Consider the following 20,098-nt stretch of genomic DNA (forward strand, 5'->3'; position numbering starts at 1 on the left):
TTTGTGATAGATGTGGTTATAGCTTTTCACCAAGTTTTGTAGGATGTCGAGGTATTGTCGGGTTTTTTTAGCTGTAAAATATCTCCACCTTCTAGCTTTTAACATACAGTTAAATCTTTTAATCACGAGGCCTTCAGGTCGCTGCTTGTGGAAAAATGTATAATACCGTGTTTCTTCATCAAAGCCACAAAACTCTTGTTAAAAAATTCCTTACCGGCGTCTGTTTGTAGCTTTTCCAGCATATGACTGTCTTTTAAGACAGATTCAAAGGCCCTGACCACCTAGGCATTGTTTTTTTCTTCAAGACACGTACATAGGCCTTTTTCGAAAATACGTCTATGACGGTTGATGAATAATCAAACCCGTCGTTATGTTCTGCTATGGTTTGCATGTCATAAAGGTATGCTTGATATTGGTTTAAAGGCCCAGGGACAAAAACTCTGTTTCTGGTAAAATGTGTTCTGGTAGGCTTATGCAGAGTATAAGTGTCCTGCTCAGATAAAAAATCTTTGACATTTTCAAGCCTGTCTTTCTTGCCTGTTTCATCTTGCACACCCTAGTGGAGTTGTTCTACTCCTCCAAAGCTACCTGGATGGGCAGGGTAGTACTTTTTTCATGAACCATTTCTCAGCCATCCTGCCTTCTATGGCCTCTAAGGTTTTCCTGAAAAAAAAACAACAAGAGTGCTTCTTTTTATTTATTTTTGTATATCCGAAAAATAAAAAGGGCATACATCTTGATAGACATGAGCATAACACAAGATACAAAAGCATATTGATTAATGAGCTAAAACTACATTTTTTTTTACAAGAGCAATATTTATGATTTTAATGAGTCAAAGCATATAGCTAAAAAGAACTAACATTTTATTATCTTTACAGCTTGGTCTAAAATGGAGTTATCTATGGGGTTCTTTAAATTATAAATAAATTGGTTTAATATTCTCAATTCAGTCAAGATAATCACAGGCATGTTTTTTCACAGATTATAATTTACAACTTTAATAAACAAGGTGTAGAGGCTTAACAAATGGCAGGCATTTATATTGGAGGAGTTTTTATCGCATTCTTTCACAATTTCCAAAGGTATCTGACAGACAAGATATGCTTATACATACAGTGCTATGTCCAATCAGTTCCCAGGATGTATGTACAAAATGGGATCGTACTTTATCCAGAATGTTTTCCAGCTGTTCGATTTCCACATCGCTGATAAAAGCATCCATGTTTCTGCACATTAACACTATGTTCTTAATAGCATTAACTGACAGATGACAACATGGACATCTCCATATGTCCCAGTTTTTTCCAGTAATTGCCCATTTTAAAGGTGGTTAATTCAGGATATTATTTTACCTATGATAAACAAAAACATCCCTAATACACATTCCAACATACCATCATAATACAAAATTGGCCTATTTTCACCACATCCTGCCCAATCAGATTATCATACATTTCACTGACGGGCTCGTTCATCTTCCTCATTGATTTTAGCTCGTGTAGCAGCATCTCTGCCATGGTTTTGACTTTCACGTCGCCCGTCTGGACGTTGCACATGGTCAGCAGACATGAATGGAAGGAATAAATCAGGAAGTACAAAGTCTCTTCATCAGAGAATGAAAGTTGTCCTGGTAGAATTCATCCTCAAGCAAGTCCTTACGCTGTTGTTGTTTCTGGCTAGGATGGTTGGTGAAAACCGAGGATACCTACCTGTCGATTTCATCCTTGAGGCTTTCTTCTCCCGGAAAAGATGAAGGACAGGGAGGAGGCATCACTGCAGAGGGCGTGTCCGAGGATGGCGGTGGAGGTAAAGGGAGGCCCTTGAGAGGCAGGAAGGTGGGACTCCTTGAATCCGTCGCCTGTATCGTCCAAGTCAAAGGAACCACTAGGTGAGTCGCACAGATCCGGGGAGATGGGTCTGACGAGGGCTCTGATTCATCCAGGTTATGTAGCTGGGACATGGGAATTCAGCCCCTGTGAAACCTCGGCGCTCAAAGATGAGATGCTCAGGATCGAGGATGAAAGCCTTTGGGTCCCCGAAGCCAGTCTTCCAAAAGGTTGTTAAATGTTTTTGCTGGTAGTCCCAATTGCTAGTTTCCATTATCTGTTCCCCCCGATGCTCGATGAATGGATGCATCACGATGTTTCCTTCTGTCAACGGTTGATTGTGATTGAGTGTACCAGGCACATTCTCCTTATAACATGTAGAAGGTGTGGTGGAGGTGTGCTTAACTTGTAGAGCAGTGTGGTGGGGGCTAAAAAGACAAAGCTTTTTTCACTACTAGAGTGTCCCTCCATTGGCAATAGCTTTGAAGAGAGCCGTGAATTTCTCAGCTATTTCTTCCATTTTTTTTTCTTCCAAGCAGCGAACGGTAGGGCTAACAGTGTCTGGAATACACCGCAATCAGAATTAAAAGCCTTTCAAGACAAAGTCATCCACGGCTTCCTTTTCCCCGGACGTTTGGAATTTGGCACGAAAGAGCCATCGACTAGAGGTTGACGTTTTGGACTTCAATACAGTGCTGAAAACAATTTTCCTCTGAGCAAGCTCAACATCAATGGGGAAAGATTCCAGTCTCACTCGTTTAGTGGGTGTAGCAATGGTTTCATTTTCATCCATCACCCACTTACGTCCCTGGAGATGGATTGACATCACCAGCTTCAGCAACCCCCAGTCATTAGAAGTGTAGCTGTGGCAGTCACAGGTCCCAGTGTTTCAACCTCATCCAGCTAATACACACAGACATCCCCCCCTTTCGTACTTGAACACATAGCCCCAGGCTCTGCACAGCCTGTAGGGTTCTAAAGACCATTCCTCTATCTGTGTCCGGCACAGATAAACCAGGCTTTTCTGAGGAGCGTCCGTTATCGAGGTTGATTCTTGAAAGATCATTACAGCTGTTTCACAGATCATCATGGCTAGGGTGGCTCTCCTGGGCATCACGACTTTCCTGCATGTTGCTTCTCTTTCTCCATTGCTCGTGTCAGGAACCATCGAGGATTTGAATGTTCTCTTAGAAATTTTTTTTCAGTCTTAAATTTTTCTATTTCTCCTTTTCACCACTAAGATCGCGTTTTTTGTGGTTTTTGTATAAGACTGTAAAAAAGGGGTTAGTAAAACGATGTCTGCAATGGGGCGGGTGAGAGGAGGGGCGTGAGGGTGGCCGAGGGAGGGGTTAGGGCATTTGAGGTCCCCATTCTGTGATAATGTAAGTCAAATGACCTCATCAACGAGGCGAGACTTCTGGTGTTGATATTTTGTGAACTGATTGGTGAAAAAATGGCCAGAGAAGTGTGGGATTTCTGGTGCTGGCTTGGCGTGATCTGATTAGGACCTCTCAAAATTTGACGAAAGGGTGTCTGTATTCTCTAAAGTACATCCCACCAATAGAAATGACAGGGAGTGGACCCTAGATGCCTAACAAGTCCTCCAGCCTAAATGACCATATAGGTCTCTTGTCCCTAATCCCTCGATACAACCCACAGGAGCACATCAGGGGCAGACATACTTTGTCTTTGTCATCATGGTAACAATAAACGTATTGTGTCATTTCCTGTTGCCAGCGTCCATGTGACTGGTAGCAAGTTTTGCTGCTCTGCCTCTACCCAGTTAATTTTACTATTTTCTTCATTACAGTGGCTAATGTATGTTTAAACGTACAGCGGGTACGCTGTAAATTTAAACGTACATTAGTTCTGCTTAAGCACTTTTAGCTCTCTCTTTCTGTTAGTGATCTTCTTGCTACTTCACAGTTGTTTACACTCTTTCCACATCCTTTAGTTACTATAGCTTAGCAGTTAGCGATGGCTTCTCTCTCTCCTGCTCACTCTCTTGCTCTCTCTTGCTCGGTGTGTCTCATGTTTAGTTATTCCTCTGCCTCCTTTACTGGTACATGTAAGTAATGTAGTTTATTTGGAGTGATGGAGGCCAAGCTCAGTGAATTGGAAGCACGGCTCCGCACCATGGAAACCAAATCATTAGCCACAGTAGTTAGCCAGCCCCCAATAGCCGGTGCAAGCCAACCCAGCATAGCTCCCTCTCTCACCCTGGCAGCTCCCAAGCAGCCAGGAAGCCAGGGTGGCTGGGTGGCTGTCCGCACCAAGAAGCGTAGCCCTAAGCAGAAGCCAATGGTTCACCACCAAACAGTTCACGTTTCAAACAAATACTCCCCACTTAGTGACGCACCCGCTGAGAAACCAACTCTAGTTATTGGCAGCTCTATCTTGAAAAACATGAAGTTAGCGACTTCGGCGACCATAGTCAAATGCATTCCTCGGGCCCGAGCGGGCGAAATTGAATCATATAAAACTTAAGACTGTTATTCACATCGGCAGTAACAACAACCAATTATGCCAATCAGAGGATACAAAAATTCACGTTTAGTCGGTGTGTACATATGCAAATGACAATGTCGGACTCTGTACTTATCTCTGGGCCCCTGCCTAATCTGATCAGCAATGACATGTATAGCCGCATGTCAACATTCAACCGTTTGCTGTCGAGGTGGTGTCCAGTAAACGAAGTGGGCTTTGTAGATAACTGGCAAACTTTTTGGGGAAGACCTGGTCTGATCAGGAGAGACAGCATACATCCCACTAAGCAGCTCTCATATCTAGAAATCTGACTAAACTGAGTTTATCAGCAAACCAAAACCATGAAAACCCAGAGTTGAGACCAGGAGGCAGAGTTGCAGTCTTACACATTTCTCTGTGCTTCCAGTACAGCAGTCACCCAACCAAATCCCCATAGAGCCTGTTTCTGCCCCCTCTCCGCCTAAATTAATTAACTCAAAAATAAACAGAAGAGGAGTTGTACACAGAAACCTAATAAAGATTAAGACCACCACTGCAGAAGTACAACAAAATAGGAGAATTACATGTGGACTCTTAAACATTAGATCGATCCAATCCAAAGCCATATTGGTAAATGATCTAATATCAGATCATTATATTGACATATTTAGTCTCACTGAAACCTGGCTGTGTCATGATGGATATATTAGCCTAAATGATACCGCTCCCCCCAGTCATATTAATACTCACATTCCTCAAGGCACCGGCCGAGGAGGTGGAGTTGCAGCCATTTTCAACTCAAGCCTAATAATCAACCCTAAACCTAAACTCAATTATAAATCATTTGAAAGCCTGGTTCTTCGTCTTACACATCCATCATGGAAAACTTTAAAGCCTATTCTATTTGTTACACTGTACTGTGCTCCTGACCCATACTCTGAATTTTTATCTGAATTCTCAGAGTTTTTATCAAGTTTAGTCCCTAGTACAGATAAATTTATTATAGTAGGTGATTTCAATATTCACGTGGATGTTGATAATGAACTGCGTTTATCTCATTGTTAGATTCAATTGGCTTCCCTCAGGATGTAAATGAACCCACTCACTGTTTTAACTACACCCTTTATTTTACACACCATTATTTAATAACTTTTGAATTCCTGTTACTCGACTACAAACTATTAGGCAAAAATGTCTTTTCTAGATCTGATAGTGCTGTAGCTAAATTTAAGGAGCTAAGGAGCATCAGCAGTTAATTCAGTCCATGTTTCAATATGACAGAGGACTCCTATGCTAACTTTAGTCCCTCCCAAATTGATCATCTTGTTGATAGTGCTGCAGGCTCAATGAGAATGACACTTGACTCTATTGCCCCTCTAAAAAAGAAGATAATAAAACAAAGGAGGTTAGCTCCATGGTTTAGCTCCCAAACCCGTATATCAAAGCAAACTACGTGAAAACTTGAAAGGATATGGCATTCTACCAAACTGGAAGAATCTCGCCTAACCTGGCATGATAGTCTTAAAACATTTAGGAAGGCCCTCTGTAATGCCAGCGCAGCCTATTACACATCTCTGATAGAGGAAAATAAAAATAACCCTCGGTTTCTTTTCAGCACTGTAGCCAGGCTGACAGAGAATCATAGCTCAATTGATCCATGTATTCCTATAGCTCTCAGTAGTGACGATTTCATGAGCTTCTTTAATGATAAAATTCTAACTAATAGAGACAAAATTCCCCACGTCCTGCCCTCAACCAGCACAGACTTATCTTCAAAAACAGGCACCTTAGAAACAGCTCTTCAACCTGATGTATATTTCGAAAGTTTCTCTCCCAACTAACTTCAATAATGTTTTCCTCCAAATCATTAACTTGTCTCTTAGACCCCACCCCAACTAGGCCGCTTAAGGAAGTTTTACCCTTAGTTAGCACCTCTTTACTAGATATAATCAATATGTCTTTATTAACAGGCTATATACTACAGTCCTTTAAAACAGCTGTAATTAAACCTCTTCTTAAAAAGCCTACTCTTGATCCATATGTTTTAGCCAACTATAGACCCATATCTTACCTCCCCTTTCTCTCTAAGATTCTTGAGAAAGCTGTCGCCATCCAGTTGTTTGACTTTTTACATGATAATAGTTTATTTGAGGATTTTCAGTCAGGATTTAGAGTGCATCATAGCACAGAGACAGCACTGGTGAAAGTTACAAATTAGCTTCTTACTGCATCGGACAAAGGACTTGTCCCTGTACTTGTCTTGTTAGACCTTAGTGCTGCATTTGATACCACTGACCATCATATTCTATTACAGAGACTGGAACATTTAATTGACACTAAAGGAAACACTCTGCTGGTTTAAGTCCTATTTATCAGATCGATTTCAGTTTGTACACGTTAACGATAAATCCTCCATATACTCAAAAGTTAGTCATAGAGTTCCACAAGGTTCTGTGCTTGGACCAGTTCTATTCACCTTATATATGCTTCTTTTAGGCAATATTATTAGGAAACACTCCATAAACTTTCATTGCTATGCTGATGATACCCAATTGTATTTGTCAATGAAACCTGGTGAAACCAATCAGTTAGCTAAACTTCAAGCTTGCCTTAAGGACATAAAGACCTGGATGACCAGCAACTTTCTGCTGTTAAACTCAGACAAAAATGAAGTCATTGTACTTGGCCCCCAACACCTCAGAAACACTTTATCTAATGATAAAGTTACTCTGGATGGCCTTGCCATGGCCTCCAGTACCACTGTTAGGAATCTCAGAGTTCTCTTTGATCAGGATATGTCGTTTAACTCTATATATATATATATATATTTCACCATTGTTTTCAGTGATATATCATTTCGTGATTACCTCTTTTTGAACATTTGTATGCACAGAAATAGAGCTCTCAGAAAAAGAAAACATGAGATTGATTAGAGAGAGCAACATCACGCACCACAGCCTTAGAAATGTTCAGACCCTTGGAGATGATTAGGTCCAGAGTGTGCCCTTTGCTGTGTGTGGCCTCCGTCACATACATAGTTATGAAGAACACAACACAGCTCTTTAGTGCATCTGTCCTGGGGGTTGTCAACATGGATGTTAAAATCACCAACAATAGGTATGCAGTCAAAATCAATGCAGATTAGACACAGCAATTCAGTTAAGTTAATTTAGGTGGCCTGTAGATATATAGGAACATTGCTCGAGAAGAGGAATTCAGCTGAAGAGCCATAAATTCAAAAGAAGCTAAATTTCCATAAGATATCTTCTTATCTAAACAATTAATTAAACAAGATGGCAACTCTACTGCCTTTCTTCTGCACTCTAGCTTGAGAGTTGAAGAAGGTGAATCCTCTCAGGCGGTTGTTGGTAAGGGGGGTTAACCATCCGATTCACTTTTCTCTGATGTCTTACATTATTAAAGCTCAGTTCAGGCGGGGGCTGAGGTAGCTCTCTTTCAGGGTTTGTGCCGCTTTATGTTATCTTCCTCCTGTTTTGATTCATCTTGTCTTTTGTCCTTGGCAGAGGGAACAGATTGATGACGCAGTTAAAAAAAAATAGGCTATAGATGAACAGTTTTACTCCCGACTTGTTAAGGCAAAGTCCATCTACCTTAAAAAGATGTCTACGGTCCCAAAAAAAGTTTAAATTGTCAATAAAGTGCACTGAATGGACAGTAAATGCAGTTGAGAGCCATATATTCAGTGTAATTAATCTGCCAAATCTCTCAGCTCCACTTCTAACTGGAGCAGAGGGCCACTCATAAAAACCTCAGCAATCATAGAGCTGACTGTGTTCAACAGATCAGTAAAGTCTCTTTTCAGCATTGCAGACTGCTGCTTCACAACACCATTTGTCCCTGTGTGCAATATGATGTTTTTCACAGTTGGATATGCTACCGCTATGCAGGATTCTTTCTGTCATGTCAGGGACCATATCCTTGGGAAAAAATAGTATTTTGGTGTTTTTAAGGCACATGCTTCTCACATCTTTTACTGCAGTGACCCACAATCAGAGTTTGAGGCCCAGTCATTAGCTTTCCCTGTAGCCTTTTACTTTCTGATTTACTCTTAGTCCTTACCCTTCTCTGTGAGGATGAGAGGTTATCCAGGTCATCAGAATTAGATCCAGGTTCCTGCAGTAGTGGAGCAAATCTCTTCTATAGTTGCACATGGTTGTTCAGGACGTTTGTTGTTAGTTCACCTTTCATCAGTTTTGCATAGCTGTGTCCTGCTGTGAACAGGAGTTTAACAGAGTGATAATGCAGGTCAGCCAGTCATATCACAAATCTCTGGGCGCTGGTTTCTGCTTGTTACTCATCCTCTCATTTCCCAGGGCAATGATTTACATAAGAGTAAAGCTTTGCCCCAAGTCTCCCTTTTCCAGGGAAGACTGCTATTTTTAGATTTATTGTCTGATACACAGCCCTCCTGTTTCTTGGCCGTCTTGTTGGTAATTATTAGCTGTGTGTTAGCATGCTCCTGTCCACTGTTTTGAGTCCATAGTAAAGTGGTGTCATTCCCACACAACTCATTTACCTCTGCATTCACTTCTAACTGGTGAATTTTGGTTTCAAGTACTGCAATCTTCTGTAGGAGTTTGGGGTATTCATCTGTGGAGAAAGGGGGCATCTTGCTACCAGTTAGCTTTGGTTAAGTATTATGTATTCAGTCACTGCAGTGCATGCTTCTACTGTTGGTACACGCTCACGCACTACTAAAAAAATGTTAGAATATGGCAGTTGCCTACTATATCCACGAAACTTATAGTCCCAGTGATTTATCAGTATCCAGGAGCCAATGATCATATTTTCCCACAGCAGAAAAACGAGAATATCAGTAGAAGTATAAATTTTTATATAAATATTTTTATATAAGTATATAAATAAGCAGGGGTAAGAGCAAGCAGTAAAGCGTCTGCACTGTAAGACAGCAGGAAGGCAATCATATAATATGGCATAAAATTGAAACACAATCATTTTCAGGGATTTGCCAAATTTGGTTGTCAAGTGTTCCAATAATCTCCACAATCTTCTGGTCAAATCAATGTGCCCACCCCCTGTCCATCCTTGGATATCCTCATTCTCCTGGATGGCAACTACATATGTGGAAACTGTGCCCAGTGTGTCTTTAGACATAAATGCAAATCTTTCAGCCATCCCCACACAGGCCATAATACACCTACATGTTGTGATCACCTGTAGTACCACTCATGTCATATACCTTCTTTGCTGCCCATGTGGTCTGGCTTATGTAACCAAAACAACAAGGCATTAGACTTTGCACAACCACATTAACAAGTGCTACCCTGTAGCAGTCCATTTTCAGCAGGCAGACCATTCCATTAGCAGCCTAAGGTATATTGGCATTGAGTTCAAAAGTCTCACAGGGGTACTTATTTGGAGAAAAAAACTTCTCCAGTGTCTAACATTTTACAACAACCTGAGCACAGTGTCACACCGTGTTTTAAATGACGAATTTGACATAAAACACTTTTTTTTTTTAAAACAGGGAACATAAAAATATAATTTCCTCCCTCTTATGTCTCCGCCTGGTGCTAAGACATACAACTAAAACAGATTTGTTTCTTGTCATGTATAATCTGCACAATGTACACATTTCTTTTTACTGTTTTATGTATAATGTGAAATTTAAGAAAATTTCGTGCATTTCTTTTGCTGACGACATTATATGCTTTTCTCTGTTCATTGCAAAGTGATGGGGTGTTTTCTTGTGTCATGTAATCTCCTAATTGAAGATTGGGCTGTCATTTTTTGCCTGTACATATGACCTGTTTTTTGTTCACATCAATGCTTGCATGAAGAAAACCTCTCAGGTCGAAATGATGCAATAAATACTTGGGAACTTGCAAATTTCAGTCTTCTGATAGCTTCTCCTTTTTCATTTGTTGCTGTTTTTTGTCCTGCACCTTTTCTCTACTAGGGTTTGAGGTACATACTACCCACATTTTTTTCTTTAAAAACAAAAGTTATCTCAATCTATTGAAATTCCAACAGCAGTGATTGCCTAGATTTAATCATACTAATCACCTCAGAAGCAAGGTAATGAAATGCTGCTGATGCAATTTTTCCTCCACGCACACAACAATCATGCATACATTCTCACATGAAATAAAAAATACCTTATTATTCTGACAAAAAGAAGAAAATTCCACCCCCAGGGTACTTATTGGCCCATACTGGGGCTCTGCAAGGAGCATATTCACCAGAACAGTTTAACTCTGCATCATAGCATTATGCTATGATTGGATTAAAATAATTCCTATCTCGTCTTTCAATACTGCTGTGTGCCATGAGTCAACCTGCAGAATATAGCCACAAGTCATCTGAATTATCCTCAAATCAGAAGGTTTACCTCTTGTTCTGAGAATTGCACAAATGTGCCAGTGTTCAACACAAAGAGCCTCAAACTGGACAAAGTAGGAAATACATTTTACACTTATTAAAGTTAATTCTATATGACCTTACCTAATGGGAAACATAATATTATCATCTAAGACAATAATAAATCACCTCTGTGTGAAGATATATGGTATGCACAAAAAACACACATAATATACAGTTAGGTACATAAGTATTTGGACAGTGACACAATTTTTGTGATTTTTCATCTGTATACCACCACAATGGATCTGAAACGAATCCTTCAAGATGTGATTGTAGTGTAGACTTTCAGCTCTAATTTAAGGGGTTTAACAAAAATATTGCATTAACACTTTAGGAATTACAGCCATTTTTGTGCATAGTCCCTCATTTTCAGAGGCTAAAAAGTAACTGGACAATTTACTGACAGTTTCATGGCCAGGTATGGCCTGTTCCATCGTTATTTCAAGACAAATTAAGCAGATAAAAGGTCTGGAGTTGATGAATTTGCATTTGGTAGCAGTTCATGGGAACTCTCAATATGCAGTCCAAAGAAATGTCGATGCAAATGAGGGAGGCCATCATTAGGCTGAAAAAACAATACAAACCTATCAAACAGGTAGCAGAATCCTTTGGAGTAGTCAAATCAACAATTTGGTACATTCTTAAAAAGAAGGAATGCACTGGCAGGCTCAGCAAGAGCAAGAGGCCCGGAATACAACAGTAGGCAACTACAGTGGATGATCGCAGAATCCTTTCCTTGTTGAAGAAAGACCCCTTCACAACATCTAGCCAGGTCAAGGATACTCTCAATACTCTTTGTCAAAGTTGTTGGAAATGTGTAAATCCATTTATAAGTTTATTACTGATGTCATAGTTAAAGGTGGTGTTGTACTGGATTGCACTATAATGAGAGGAGTTTCAAATTGTGTGTCCTCTATTTATATACATGAATAGGCAGGGAGATGTAGTTAAAGAGATTGGTGAGTGAGCAAAAACGGTAAAGTTGGATGTCAAACCAAAACAATGAGATGAAAAATGTTAAAACTCTCCATACAGCTGAGGAAACTGTTGGGTAGTAATTCTCACTTTTAACACCTGTAATGTTAGGCATAGTCATTCAATCTGTTGTTGACATAAAAATATTGCTTAGTGCAGCTTTAAGCTTCCACATTGGCCAATGGAAAAATCTGGAATAGAACAATCTGACTCGTCATATATTCCCTTACCCCCTAGGCCACACTGGGGCTGAAACACCCCATAATAATGTGGGCAGCTCAGAACTGTGAGTTGCTAACGTTTGCATTGTAATATATCCTTAAGCTTGACCCTCTATCCTTTTAATTTACGTTATGCCTTGCAGTCTCTGCCCCAGACATCCACAGAATAAAACTGAAGTCTTTTTTGAGTTTTTCAGTAATCTACAATATGTTAACTATGCTGCAGTTAATTTCTTACTCATTGTTGACCCTGCAAAGATGTTTGTGATTTAAAAATGGCACTGAGAAATTTGGCATGGACTGTAGTTAGTGGGCCATAACAGTTAGACAGACAAAGAGAAATACTGGCTGGCATTCCAGCTGGTGTGACACGGCAACTAGTGACTAAATTGGAGGACATCAGGAGTAATACCTCCCCCTTTTCCTTTAGTAATTTCTCTTGAAAGTCTTGAACATCCAATGACACAGTTAAAGTCCTGGTTGAAATTATTGACACCCCTGAATTTTAAGTACAGAATTTAGAATATCTTCACAAATAAATGCAAATTAACCAATTTCATATAATCAGAATATTTAATAAAATGTCTGAAGTTACTGAACAACTGAAAAAGATGCTATGGTGAAATTAAAAACACAGACACAAATAACAAACAAAAAGCAAATAAGACTCACCTGTACTTAATTTTCAGTGTTTACCTGACCTGAATGATGGTTTTACTGCATAAAAAGGGGCTGATTGTGATAATGTTCTATAAACAGATGAAACCAGAGTAGAGCTCTTTGGAAATGCAGTGCATCCGTTTGTTTATAGGTGATGAAATGAAGCCCATAAAGAAAACAACACCCTACCTACAGTAAAACCTGGTAGAGGTTCTATCATGCAGTGCGGCTGCTTTGCTGCCTCTGGTACTGGAGGCATTAAATGTATCAAAGGAATTATGAATTTTGAAAATTACCAAGGCATTTTAGAGTGAAATGTGGTGCCCAGTGTCAGAAAACCAGGTTTGAGGCAAAGGTCTTGGGTCTTTCAGCAGGACAACGACTCAAAGCACACATCCAGCAGCACAAAAGGATGGTTGAAAAGGAAAAGATGGACTGATTTAAACTGGACAGCAATGAGTCCTGACCTAAATCCTATTGAAAACCTTTGGAGAGAGCTAAAATCTGCCATTGCAAAAAGGACTCCTGCAAACTTAAAAGAGCTTGAACACATAGCAATCAAAGAGTGGCAGAAACCAGCAGCAAGGAGGTACAAGAAGCTTCTAGATGGCTACAAGAAATGTTTAGGAGGTACCATTGTTGCCAAAGGTTCTGCAAACAAATACTAGTGAAGGGTGCCAATAACTGTGTCTGGGGTACATTTAGTGCTTGTATTATTTCACTATTATGCAAGTTTTTTTTTTTTTTTCTTTTGTTCAAGTAACCTTGGACATTAAAATATTTTGATTATAAAAAAAATTGGTTAATTTGCATTTATTTCTGAAGATATAAAATTTTCCCCAAACAGGTGTAGCTGAACAGGGGAGAAGTTAAGGCAGCTGCTAGAGCCAGACAAGCATTTCAAACTCCATACCTTTGGATGAAGGGATTTCTTTTACTCCAACTGAGATCAAAAAGCAGCTCTGCTTTACACTGATAGGGGAAAAAATCACACCAATGCTGCTCTGCATTCTGGAGATTACAGAAAACGTCAGCAGGAGACTTTTCAGAAGAGGGAGGGGAGCAGTGTTTGATGGGTTCAAGTCAGCAACCATCTGGAAAAACTACAAGAGCAGGGTCAAAGGCTGTGTCAGCATCCAACACAATATAGAGTGTGTATAAATGTGTATTTCCAGTGTGTATGATTTTCTTTAATGTTTGTGCAGATGCCTGTTTTTCACCTGGTACTATACAAACATACTGTATGTCTGTGCCTATGACTGTGTTCCCTCCAAATGTGGGTTTGTGTCTATAACTTTCTGCATGTGTTGATTGGCCACTGTTTTTCCTTTTCATGGCAATAACATTTGAATTAAAGCTGCCTTCAAAAGGTGTGTGGCAGTTTTCGACACAGGATACGCTTTGCATCCTAGGGGTTAAACTTGAGCCAAAAAAACACTGTTGCTAGGTAATGAACAAAAAAACTAATGCTGTAAAAGACTCACTTGCTTTCTTTAAAATGCTTTTGTGTTTGTTTGACACAATATTGAGGAGCTAGTAAAGGCTTCTGGCGTTTTTTACATGCTTATACTGTTTTTTTTCATTGTTGAAAAGTTGCCTTTCTAGTTTTCCCCCAGGCTAGTATACGATATGACTTTTAAAGGGATTATTTATAGTGCAACACTATAGCTAAAGGAGAAATCCTGTTTTAATTAAAGTTGCTCAAAGTACTCAGTAACAAAGTGAACTCATAATTTCTATCCCTTCATTCATTTTCCACCACTTATCCGGAGCCTGGTCATGGTGGCAGCATCCTAAGCAAGATAGTCCAGGGCTGCGGTTGAATAGTCCTATTTGCTTAGGTAGGTTCCCAACTGAGAGAAATGACCTGAAAGTATGTAAGTGGCAGCCATGATAAGAGCTGGTCGAATTATCTAAATGTTAAGGAAAGGAGTATCAATGTTTCCTATCACCTTCTTATCACTAAACTGGATTTTCCTTTACGAAAGAAAAGGAGATAATGACGTCCCACAATTCTTTGTGGCAGCAGCATTTAAAGGGACACACCATTCGATCATGACCACAAAGGGGATGCAGATCATCACATAAGTTATCATTACTTATTAACTTTAGACAATGTTATACCCACAGGCGAACTATGAACATTATGCTGTTGCCGTAAAATTATCAACGTGAAGATAATGCTGTAGTGTAACCTATGCTCAGTTTGGATTAGTTATACCATATATCTTCATTTTGAGCATTGTTGTATTGCCAGCCTATTAATTGGTTTTCAGTCACAGATGCTGACACAGATGCCTTATAAAGTCAAGGGTTAAATCGGATCATCTCAGTGGGACAAGTATTCAGATACTTTATTTAGGTACCAAAAATGTACCAGCAATGTAAAAATATTCCATTACAAGTAAAACTCCTGCATGGAAAATCATACTTAGGTAAAAGTACATAAAAATATGAGAAAGTGTGGAGAACAATGCCAGCAGCAACATTGCACTGCAATTATAGGTCAGACGGGTGGAACCCAAATCCAGGTCGCAAACCACAGTGCTGAAGGGCACTGTTGCTGAGGGCGGACAGATGGCGGCTAGAGGATGGAGAATAATCCTCCTAAATGCGTCACTGTGGCAGACACATCCAGAACACCCACCAACCCCAACAACCAGGAGCCAGCCTGTAAAGCAGAAAAAAGAGGACCTAGGTGGGGACAGGCAATCATATGTCCAAAAGCGAATGAGGTGGCAGTATGGCAGCATCTTGCCAAGGACCTCAGTGTTATTTTCGGGCACTCAATGCATAGCTGGGTGGAAGCCAAGCTAAACCATATTAAAGACATCCTGTATGCGGAGTAGAGAGGCAGGTTTGGAGAAATCACTGAAAGGCATGGTATTGTACCAAGGCGAAAAGGAAAGAGGGAGGGAGAAATTGAGCAGTTGGTGAAGAGGCAGCGTCAGCTCCAAAAGCAGCGGAGGAAGGCAAGGCGAGAGGAGTAGCAAGGCCCGAAGTCACTATAGGAGGAGGTGAAGAGGAACCTTGCCAGCCTGCGGAAGGCAGAGCACATTTGCAAGCGCAGGAGGCAGAAAGAGAAACAAAGGAATAGTTTCTTCAAGAATCCCTTCAGGCATGCTGGGCAATTGCTGGAGGACAAGAGGAGCGGGAAGCTGGATACTACATAATCGGAGATCGAGCTTCACATCAGAGAGCAGCATTGTGACCCAGCAAAATAAAACCCGTTAGGACTCTGAGGTTACGTTCCTCGCCCAGCCCCCCGGCCATCCCATTCATTTGTTGTCCGAAAGGAGTGAGCAGCCTCAGCTCCAGGCCCCAATGGGATACCATACAAGCTTTACAAGAACTGCCCTGGTGTCTTGAAAATCCTGTGGAACCTCTTGAGATTGGCATGGAAGAATCAAATAATCCCTTTAGAGTGGCAGAGAGGTCACAGTTTTCATCCCGAAGGAGCAAAACTCATAACATCATCCAGTTTGGGAGCATTGCTACGTTAAACATTGAAGGGAAATTTTTCGTTTCCGTCATGGCCATGACGATGACCATGTACCAGACATAAAACAGAGACATCATTAAATCGAACACTCAGAGATTATGGACCAAACTGGGTTTGCCCTTTCTACCCTCTTGCACTCAAACCACCCTTCGGACAGGAAACAGAAACAAATGAGCAGTATCCAAAAAACAGACTAGCTATAAGTCATGTCAGAGAGATATATGAGCTATGGGTCATAGGTCAAAAGGACACAAGGCACAATGGGATTAAACAAGTAAGACCCCCACGGAGCAGAACTGAGTTATTTCCATCATGACAGGACTGATCTTTGATCAATGTCTGACTGTTGCTTCTCAGCAAAGAAGGTAACATAAAAGTACTGTAGTTGCCAGCAAGGTGTGAAACCCCCAGTTAACACCATGAACCCCACAATCATCCCCCCTTTCCCCTTTCACCTCCTTAGGGGTTCCAAATGGTAGATCACAATCCCCTGCCTTAAATTACACCACATTCCAATCATGACTGAAAACCAACATCTTTATCCTTGCAACGCATATCTAAATAATGGAAACTCTGAATTCTGTAACCTGGTTAAGGTTATTCTTCAAATGTTTACAGGTAGTTTGATGCAACTCTTAAGTTTCTGTATACCATGTATGTTATACTGTCACCTAGTGACTATGTCTAACTAAGCATCTTCCATTTAACTGAATAGGCTTCAGACAATGTTTTCTTATTTTATTGTGTGATTATTATTAATCTACTCATTTATTGATAATGCTACAAATTGTTAATCCTTGGTGATTGGTCAGTTCGCTACCTGGATTGTGTTGAAGGTTTGTGAACAATTTACTATAGTGGAATCCCAGATTATATGGTTCCCTTCCCACCCCCCTTAGTTTATATATACTTTCCTTAATGTTTTTATGGGCCACGGTGGTGTAATGAATTGTGCTATTTTCACACCTAAACTCCTAATTAAACAATTTGAAAATAGAGAGAAAACATGCTTTTTGTCAGTTGAAAAGAAAGAAGAGCCCAAAAGATGGACAAATGGCACCACGCCCATGATGCATCCAGCATCCCCCTGGGGAGATAAACAGCCAGACCCTCGTGTTAAGGAGGTAAGAGTTTTTGTGTTAGTTCTGTTTAGAGTTTTAGTTGGTTATCTTGTATGTCTTGTGTTGCAGTGCTACTCTTTTGTCTTTTTTCTCCTTGTGTACTTTGTTCTTTAGTAAACGACATGAGTTTTTATCAACACATCCAACTTGTAGCTCCTCTATTTAGCAAGCAGAGTCAACAGTAGTAAGAAACAAGAAAGCGGAAGTTTTTCTAGAATATATTTTCTTTTATGACTTGAAGTCATCACTGTGGTTCTGCTTTAAAGATTTTTTAAGGTTTCGTGTCGTTTGGCCAATACCAATCTCTTCTTAAGTTACCTAGAGAAAGTTACGTACAGTAATTAGGAGCCTTAATTTTTCCGCATCAAACCGCAAGAGACACAGGCAGACAAGCCGTCTGCTTGACTGTCTACAGAGAAATCATCAGTGGTTTCAAGGAGGACTTTACAGGCAGACTTCCTAACACCTAAACAGCAGAGAACTTTGGCAGAGCATGTCGCCTAGGTAACTCTCAGGGAGGATCCAGCTGGAGGTTACTGACCACAGCTACCAACTACTTTGGTTCCAGCCAAAAGCCTCCAGACCACCAATTAAGGTAGGCAAAGCCATCTATTATTTTGCTCATGACTGGGCTAATGTGGAAATACTGGTAACATTTTCCAATCCATGAAATGTCATTTATAGATGCCCTAGGATCCATATAGTCATATAGCAATATGATCCATTCAATTTATCACATTACCCACTTATCAGGCATTGGCTACTATTATTTTTTCTTCCACCTTGCATCTTAATTATTATTTATTGCATTTATTCTTTGTTAATAGACAATACTTGATAAATTTTCCTTATTTTGAGCCAAGTCATTGCTGTGTGTTCCATTGAAGTAGAGATCAGAGATCCATTGAATTGGGAAATCATGGCCTCTGATAGTAGATCCATGAATTTGACCAGTCAATTCATTTGAATAATCAATTTCCTGCAAAAAGCACGTGGTACCCCTATGAGTGCTTATTTAATAATTATGATCCAAACACTACAACCAGTTAGCTCACATGCAATGGGTCAACAACCCGCTGCCAGAAGGCAGGCGTGCCAGGCTTCCCAGGGTGTATTGAACATGCAGCAACACTATGGGACATCACCTTACATCCCTGATTGTATCAGAAATCTGGTAGCCAGATACTTTGAAGATCTCCAAATGTGCTGCGCCTATCAAAACTTCACCACAGATTGGAAGCAGCTAGAAGTAGGCATCGCCATGGGATGCTCTATCTCCCCCATCTTGTTGTTTGCAGCTTTCAACATCATCCTCATTGGAGCAAGATAGATTGTTGGAGGAGTAAAGTTGCCATCAGGCAAAAGGTAACCACTGCTGAAACTACATTGACAACATCACTATCATACTCCAGACAGCAGCATGTACAGCAAGACTGCTGAATAGGACTGATGAGCTTGGGGCATGGGCAAGGATGAAAATCAAGCCCTTCAAGTAACAAAGTATGTCTCTTCGGAAAGGGAACAGAAGTGACCAAACCATCTTTGCAGCAAGTGGTAAAGAGATCCCGTTGTTGGCTAGTCAACCCATCCTTAACCTTGGACGAAATTTCTCAGGAAGGGCTCTGCAGTCAAGGAGCAGCTTTCAGAATGTCTGGCCAGGAATGCTCCAAGCAAGCTCCCTGGCAAGTACAAAGCATGATGTTACCAATTCACACTAAACCAAAGGGTGATATGGTCTCTGAAGCTTTGTGAAGTTCCCTCCTCAACAGCAAGCAAGATGGATGGGCTGGGAAACTCTTTCATCTGGAAATGGCTGGGGCTGCTGAGATGTCTTTTCAGGCCTCTTTGGTGGGAACATGCTGGGACACATCAGCTTGGGATACAAGGAGGAGAAGCAATGGCTGGTTCTGGTGCTAAGGGAGTCCACAGACCATTTGTTGAGAGCAGCAGACATCCAGGTATGAAATTGGAGAAAGTGGAAAGCCCAGGAGGAGGTCAATCTGGCGCGAAATAACAGGTTGCAGCCCCTCAAGGTTGTCGGCAGAGTACAGGAGGGAAAAGTAGGCCTTGGAAGGGGTTAGGCCCCCCCTCTTCTGTTTTAAGGTCTCCAAAGAAGAGAGGAAAGCCATGGTGGAGGTGGAAGTGACAAGGGCCGCAAAGGAATGCTATAAGATCAAAGCGGTGTCCCAGGGCTAGCAAGGAGGTTTGACGACATGGGACTCATCTTTCCATGGGTCTCATGGAAAGACCATTGTCATGGTCTGATCTGTGGAAGATCCCTTAAGCCAGGCTCAGCTTCCTGATTAGAGCAACGTATGACTCTTGTCCCCAAAACCTCCATCAATTGCACAGGGCCTAGGAGACCTGCCCCCTTTGTAACACCACCAATGCTAGCCTTAAGCATATCTTGTTGGGCTGCAAGATAGTGTTGACCTAAGGACGCTCCAGTTCCATAGGAGGAAGCACAGGAGTTGGCGACCGAGCAACACCTAGGACATTAGCAGGGGGTGGCGGGGAAGATCTCTGCCATCGCTCCTCCACCAGGAGATGTACTGGGGTTATAAGAGCAAAACATCAATGACTGGTGGTCCCCAGCTGATGACCCAATTAGGCCCCACAGAGGTGTTCGGTCTGGCTTACCATAAGCGGAGGCCTCGCTGGAGACCATCAAGGCAGGCAGAAATGCCCAGCAGGTAAAATGTAGTTAAAGTATTTAACTAAAAATACTGGTTTGGTTCCTATGTCTGTCTCTTGATTGTAGACTTTGACAATGATATGCCTACTTCCTTAAAAGAGTTCTTGACCTGGTTGGATGTTATGAAGGGCTTTTCTTCACCAAGGTAAGAATTCTGTGATCATTCACTTTAGGTTTACTATGGTTTTCCAGGCCTTTTGGTGTTGCTGAGCTTGCTATTGCAT

The 20,098-nt window shown here is 40.9% G+C and overlaps 1 pseudogene; it reads left to right on the plus strand.

Annotated features, from left to right (window-relative positions):
• The first annotated feature begins 3,824 nt into the window (after window positions 1–3,824).
• LOC120789370 lies at window positions 3,825–19,375 on the plus strand (annotated as a pseudogene).
• The last annotated feature ends 723 nt before the right edge of the window (window positions 19,376–20,098 follow it).

The sequence above is a fragment of the Xiphias gladius genome, chromosome 4, assembly GCF_016859285.1.
Source record: "Xiphias gladius isolate SHS-SW01 ecotype Sanya breed wild chromosome 4, ASM1685928v1, whole genome shotgun sequence".
NCBI classification, from domain to species: domain Eukaryota; kingdom Metazoa; phylum Chordata; class Actinopteri; order Istiophoriformes; family Xiphiidae; genus Xiphias; species Xiphias gladius.